Source organism: Vicugna pacos, chromosome 35 (genome assembly GCF_048564905.1).
Source record: "Vicugna pacos chromosome 35, VicPac4, whole genome shotgun sequence".
Lineage (NCBI taxonomy): Eukaryota > Metazoa > Chordata > Mammalia > Artiodactyla > Camelidae > Vicugna > Vicugna pacos.
Window position 1 is genome coordinate 29,519,731 of NC_133021.1, and position 7,378 is coordinate 29,527,108.

The 7,378-nt window shown below is 51.7% G+C and overlaps 1 pseudogene; it reads left to right on the forward strand.

Annotated features, from left to right (window-relative positions):
• The first annotated feature begins 2,391 nt into the window (after positions 1–2,391).
• LOC102541334 (multifunctional procollagen lysine hydroxylase and glycosyltransferase LH3 pseudogene) lies at positions 2,392–5,697 on the forward strand (annotated as a pseudogene).
• Positions 5,698–7,378: the final 1,681 nt, after the last annotated feature.

Genomic DNA, 7,378 nt, shown 5'->3' on the forward strand with positions numbered 1-7,378 from the left:
TGGCCATGTCTAATAATTCCACAGTATGAAATGCAGAAGTGAAATTTCTCTTAGTAACTCCTTTTCCTTCTTTACATTAATTGTTTTCTACGCAGTCTTTCTAATGTACTTTTTGTAAGTGGATCTTTTCTCCAATATAATCAGAAGACTGTATTACAAATATCTAAAACAACAAAACCGAGCCAAAGCTGCTCAAAAGTCTCTACAGTCTCAAGCATGTATAAATAAATACGAACGTCATCACCTCTCTCCACCCCCTACACACTGAGGACAGCGTTGAAGCCACACTCTCGTAAACACGTATTTTTCCTCTCTACAAGTTTAAAAAAGATCAATGCTAGTTTGCATCCTAAATCATTCAGATGCCTATAATTTCAGTGCCTGGAGATGTGAGGTGTAATTATTCACATTTCCAAGAAACAAGAAGACATCTTTTGGTCATAAATTAGCAGAAACAGTACGTGTGACTTAGTACTTCTATGTATTAATGCATTTCCGAAGTGTTTAAAGAGTACTTTTTAAAGCAATTCCCTGTGATAGCTACTTGTTTCCAGTTAAGGAAGTGGCACAAGTAATTCCACTGATCCTTTGCCGCAGCCACCATCTCTAGCCGTTGACCACCAGTGGTGTAACACGTGTAACACACGGAGCTATACGCCTATGCTTCGTCCCACCTAAGTACGTCCCATGTGCCATGTTAATTCCCAAAAGCCTATGTAATGAGAAGACACTGCATTTTTTTAACTTCAAAACATGCATTTATATCTATTATGCTAGCAAAAGTGATTCATGATTACTTTTCAGCAAATGTTAGTTGAGTACCTCCTAGGAGCTGGGCCCTCTGTAGTTTGCCATTTAATTGGCCAACGCTGCCTGGCCTCTTCTCTCATGCTCTGACTACAGGGCCAAGACATGTAAGTCTGAGGGGGGCTGTCTACGCAGAGGAGGCATCTTTCCTTACCTGAACGCACTCTCTACCTAAATTGAAAGCCAGTTAGCAACCTTTCCTGTTTCCATTTTACCAACCCCTCCTGGTGGGCAGGGTTCATAAGTGGGGTTCTCCAAACAGCCCCCACCTCGCAGGACATCCAAGAAGTCACCCAGAGCAGCAAGACTCAGAAAAGCCAACACAGAGAGGTGAATACTAGTTTATCCCCGTGGGAAAAGCTTCCTGCATAAAAGATGAGCAGAATGTATTTGCGGTCTAGTCTGTCAAAACTATGCCATGTAAAACTACAGGGAAAAAAATTGATAAAAACTGAAGATAAATTGACAGAAATTGTTTAAAAAAATTGCAGAGATCTGTTTTATAGACATGGCCTCCTTGCAATCTTTTTCCCCGTTATCACTCAGCAAGCAGAGAAAAGTTACAGAATGAGGGTTAGAACTCGTGCCAGGTAACATGCTAGTGGCCAAAGCTGCCTCTTCTTCACCTTGATTTCTTCCTAAATTATTTCCCTTTTTTGACTCATCTCTCTTGTTAGAGTCATCAAAGCAATTTTCTAGTCCATGTGAATTTGTTCAGCCTCTTCTCCTAGATTCATGTCAACATTTTCACATGTTCATCCAACTTCTTCCCTTCGCCGGCACCCCTACGGAGCTCTCTCTGAAGTGGAGAACTTGGCAGAGCCTTCCTAGCAAAGCAGCGTGCTTCCCCCTGGGGGTTTGAGATGTGTGCTGTGTTTAACCTCCTCCTCACTGGCCCGCCTGCCAACAGTTACTATAATGTTAAAGCGCTTCCATTTCCCTCCAGTGGGTAAATCTAGCTCCCCAAAGACCACCTATTTTTCTTCTGCTTCACTATTGATAGATTTTCTCCTGCGGGCCTCTGTCCAATGGAGGACGATCCCGCTAAAAGGGCCATGGAACTAGCCGACCAGCCATACTCCCTATCTTTGACCCTGACATAGGGGATCTCTGGGTAAGTCGCGTAACGCTTGGCAATTTCTCAATACTTGTACTCAAAGAGACGATCACCTGGTCTGCCCAACTATGTTGTGCTCTCGGAGGCCAGAACGTTTGTCAATGTTGCCTGCGTCTCATTGATGTTATTTCCTGCCTGTCCTTTGGCTCGGATGACATAAAGATGGAGATGAACGTTCTAAAAGATAGTGTCCTTACTTTGCATTTGCACCTGATTATTAATTCCCTAAACTGCTTAACTTCAGCCTGTGCCATTTCTCGTTTTAATTAAATGGCCCATCCAGGGCATGAATCCTGCATCGCCTAAATCTTACCCATTTGTCTCAGGCAAATCAGCTGCCTTACTTTTCATGCTTTCTTTCACTCTCTTACTTTTGAATCTTACAGCAGGATTTGTTATTGTGAAAATGTAAGTCTGTACTTTGAGGACAACAGGAAAATCTGCAGAAAACTCAGACAAAAGATAACATGGAAAAGAAACGTTGTTTTCCTTTGGTCCTCCTGAAGATGCAGTCATCACAAAAGCGGCCCCTGGAGCTTCTCTGGGCGGTAGAGATGACGGGCCAGACTACCAAACAAAATGGGCAGGCTTGAGTGGGCAATCCCAGAGGTCCGCGGTGACCGTCTGCCGAAACCTCAACGCCCAGCTTCCCTGGAACCCGGGCCCGCAGACGCCTCCCTCCCTGCCGCAGTCCCGGCTCCGCGCGCCGCCGCCGCCTCGCTCTGCGGGCCTTCCGCCTGGCTGCTCGGGCCGGGCGGTGGCAAAGGCCCGCCGCCGCGTCCCGCCAGACCCGCGAGGAGTCACGTCCCCTCTCCGCTTTTCAGTGTCCTCGGCTGTTACGCGGGCAGTGGGCGAGGCTGGCTCCAAGCGAAGCCCCGGCTCGCGGCCGCCGGCCCCTCCCCTCGCCCCTGCCCCGCCGCCCGCCGGGCGCCCCCTGCGCCCGCTCAGCTCTGCCCGCGCCCCGGGCCAGTCCTCTCCTGGTCTAGGGCGCCGGCACCTCGAGCTTTCTGTAGCCTCCGGCTACACCTTCTTCCCAGGGCGGAGCCCCAGGCCGGCTCCGCCTTGCAGCGGGCCGCACAGCAGCCCCGCTCCCTTGCCCCACAGCCCCCCCCAGGGTTAGGGTCCCGGCCCGCCGCCTGGGCCGCGCGCGCGCGCGCGTGCCGTCTCCGCCCGCTCCCGGCCCGGGCCTCCGGCTGCGGCTGTTACCGCGCCTGTTGCCATCCATCACCGCCTCCAGCGGCCTCGGCCGCAGATCGGCCCCGGGGCAGCGACCCCGTCACCCCAGAGAAGCTGCTGGTGATCACCGTGGCCACAGCCGACACGGAGGGATACCGGCCTTTTCTGCGGTCGGCAGAGTGTTTCAACTACCCCGTGCGGACCCCGGGCCTGGGAGGGGAGTGGCGAGGGGTGATGTAGCCCGAACGGTTGGTGGAGGACAGAAAGTCAGGTGGCTAAAGAAAGAAATGGAGAAATAGGCAGACCGGGAAGGTAAGGTCATCATGTTCGTGGACAGCTACGACGTGGTTCTGGCTGGCAGCCCCTCCGAGCTGCTGAAGAAGCTTGTGCGGAGGGGCAGCCGTCTGCTCTTCCCCACGGAGGGCTTCTGCTGGCCCGAGTGGGGGCTGGCGGAGCAGGACCCTGAGGTGGGCACGGGCAAGCGCTTCCTCCGCTCTGGTGTGTTCGTCGGCATCGCCCCCAACATCCACCAAATCGTCCGCCCGTGGAACTACAGAGATGATAATGATGACTGACTGTTCTGCACTCGGCTCCACCTGGACCCAGGACTCGGGGAGAAACAGCCTTAACATGGGTCATAAATCCCGGATCTTTCAGAATCTCAATGAGGCTCTAGATGAGGTGATTTTAAAGTTTGGTCGGAATCGTGTGCATATCCGGAACGTGGCCTACGACACACTTCCCACTGTGGTCCATGGGAATGGTCCCACTAAGCGCCAGCTGAATTACTTGGGAAACTGCATCCCCAATGGCTGGACTCCTGAGGGAGGCTGTGGGTTCTGCAACCAGGACCAGAGGACACTCCGGGGGCGGGGTGGCCTGCCCCCCGCAGGTGCTTCTGGCCATGTTTGTGGAACAAGCTATCCCATTCCTGCCCCGTTTCCTACAGCGGCGGCTGCTCCTGGACTACCCTCCCGACAGGGTCACCCTTTTCCTGCAGAACAGCGGGGTGTCCCATGAGCCCCACATTTCTGACTCCTGGCCCCAGCTCCAGGACCACTTCTCAGCTGTGAAGCTGGTGGGGCCCGAGGAGGCCCTGACCCCAGGCGAGGCCAGGGACATGGCCATGGACAGTTGTCAGCAAGACCTCAGATGTGAATTCTCCTTCAGCCTGGATGCCGATACTGCCATCACCAACCCACAGACCCTGCGCACCCTCATCGAGGAGAACAGGGAGGTGAGCGCGCCCATGCTGTCCTGCCACGGGAAGCTGTGGTCCAACTTCTGGGGAGCCCTGAGCCCTGATGAGTACTACGCCCGCTCCGAGGACTACGTGGAGCTGGTGCGGGGGAGGCGAGTGGGCGCGTGGAATGTGCCCTCCATATCCCAGGCCTGTGTGATCCATGGGGAAACCCCGAGGACAGAGCTGCTCCAGAGGGAGGTGTCCTCAGGCAGCGACACTGACCCAGACATGGCCTTCTGTAAGACCCTGCGGGACCAGGGCATCTTCCTCCACCTCAGCAATCAGCACGAATTTGGCCACCGCCTGGCCACTTCCCGGTACGACACAGACCACCTGCACCCTGACCTCTGGCAGATCTTCGACAACCCCCTGGACTGGAAGGAGCAGTGCATTCAGGAGAACTATAGCCAGCCCTTGAAGGGGAGGGACCCATGGAGCAGCCCTGCCCAGATGTGTACTGGTTCCCTCTGCTGTCCAAGCAAATGTGCGATGAGCTAGTGGAGGAAATGGAGCACTGTGGCCAGTGGTCAGGAGGCCGGCACGAGGACTCAAGGCTGGCTGGAGGCTACGAGAACGTGCCCACCGTGGACATCTGCATGAAGCAGGTGGGCTACGAGGACCAGTGGCTGCAGCTGCTGAGGACGTACGTGGGGCCTCTGACCGAGAGCCTGTTCCCAGGCTACCACACCGAGACCCGGGCGGCGATGAACTTCGTGGTCCGCTACCGGCCAGATGAGCAGCCCCCTCTGTGGCCGCATCACGACTCATCCACCTTTACCCTCAATGTTGCCCCCAACCACGAGGGCCTGGATTATGAGGGGGGGCGACTGCCGTTCCTGTGCTACAACTGCGTGGTCTCATCCCCGAGGAAGGGCTGGGGTCCCCTTCACCCTGGCCGCCTCACCCACTACCAGGAAGGGCTGCCCACCACTCGGGGCACTCACTACATCATGGTGTCCTTTGTTGACCCCTGACACTCAAGCACTCTGCCCAGCCTTCCCTGCCATTGTGTCTTTTTGTGCCCCCTTCTTTGGAGGGGGTCTCTCCAGCTCCTCGCCTCCTGGGTATATGTTCCATGTGCCTGGGACTGAATGTGCTGCCTTGCCCCTGCCCACCACCACATGGCCCTCAGGAAGCTCATGGAGCCCCCGGCCCCGCCCCTTAGCCCCCACGGGCTCACAGGAAGAGGGCTTCTGGAGGTTCGCCAGGTGCTAACTTATTGTTTCCCAGTATCCCTCTCAGCAAAGGAGGATATGTAACTCTCGGGGGAAAAAACCAAAAAGATAAATGGATAGTATTGACACAGACTTTAAAAATCAGATGTTTGTTATTAAAGTGTGCATTTATTTAGAAATATCTGCCACCATCATTCTGTTTGTGGGTGGAGAAGACAAGAAATTGACTAGTGCTCGCAGCCTCTTGGAAAGATGCTGTGTTAAGTAAGCCAAAATAAGCCAAGATTGGGGATTGATTAGCCATCTCATGCAGAGTTTTAATTGAAAAATTTTAGAAGTTCCAGTGAATCATTTTAACTTTAACTTCTGAATGAGGTCATACCCCAAAAATCAGTTCCAATGCATGTTGTAAGAGAGAATTCTCTTTGCCCTTCTGATGTCCTTTTAAAACAAAACCCAAACCAGCCATCATGGTAAAGCAGTTTCTTCACTTTTTTTAACCTGTTACTAAACCTTTTAGACCTCAAAATTGAAGAGGACTCGAGACACCTAGGACAGGGAGGGAAATGAAAAAGGCACCTTGCGAGAGAGCGTTGGGTGTTGTAGAAGGAGGCAGATGGTTAGACCTGAAGTCTGGGAGGGATCCAGCTTTGTGAAGGGCCAGAGAGAAGCAGGAGAGGGATACAGAAGAAAAGAGAACAGGGCCGAGGTGGGTGCTCAGAGAATGAGAAGCGTTGGTGTAGTCACAGAACTTGCAGAGGGTTCTGTGGTGGGGGGCGAATCAGGTAGTGCCTTAGAAGCCACAGCACAGAGTCATAGCTTATATTTATTAAAAATGCCAAGTGCAAAGGGCAGTATTGTTTTCAAAACAGAGGTAGCACATCCTTAGATGCGTTTTTAAAAGTCAGTCTGGAAGCAGTCAGTAGTGGAGGTGAGAAGACCAGGAACAGGGACTCACAGTGAGCTGCTGCTGGGTTGGACCACGATGGCTGAGATGATGAAGGAGCGTGGATGGATTGGAAGTGGTTCTGCAAAAGGAGCGTCAGGACTTGCTGGGTGGGAGGAGGGAGGTAAGAGTGTCAAGGGTGATTCCCAGCTTTCTGGTTTGACAAAGAGTGTGAATTGTGGTCCAATTTGCTGAGTTTGGGAGGAAGGAGATAAGCAGGTGATTTCTTGTTTTATGGGAGAGTCATGGCAATTGTTAAGAGTTCAGCAGGTGGGTGTGTTAGGTTTGAAACGCCTGTAAGACAACCAAGTGAAACGTCAAGTAGACCCTTGGATCTTCAGTTAGCGAATTTTTATTTAAAACCCACTATGTGTCATACATGGTGCTATTATGCTAGAAGACAGGTGATTCTGGGTCTAGAGGAAGTTTGGGCTGGGTATAAAATCAGCTTAGGGCTGCTATGAGCATTGCCTTCATTACAGAAGGCACATCGCCCTCCCTGCCTCCTAATAGGCCCCGTTCTAAGACGCATCTTGACACGCTGAGCGTTGCCAAGTGCTCCTAAAGAAGGAATTTATATACTATCCATCCAACAAACTATAGATTAAATGGCATCTGAATGACAGGAATCAGTCAACAATATTTTCTGATAATCGATGTGCAAAGAATATGACCATTTATTTGTAACAGCAAAAATATTGGTACAGAAGGAAAGGTTAACTAGCTGACATTCATTAAAAGGATTGTTAAGCAGCCGTTGTAAATAATAGTTTTGAAAAACGTTTAAGGGCATGAGGCAATGTTTAAAACGTGTAAGTGAAAAGTAGGCTATGCAACACGTGTCGAATATATCTGTTTTCTATAAAGGTTGAAGTTGACATGCGTAGAGGAAACATAAAGGAAACGAGTAAAAG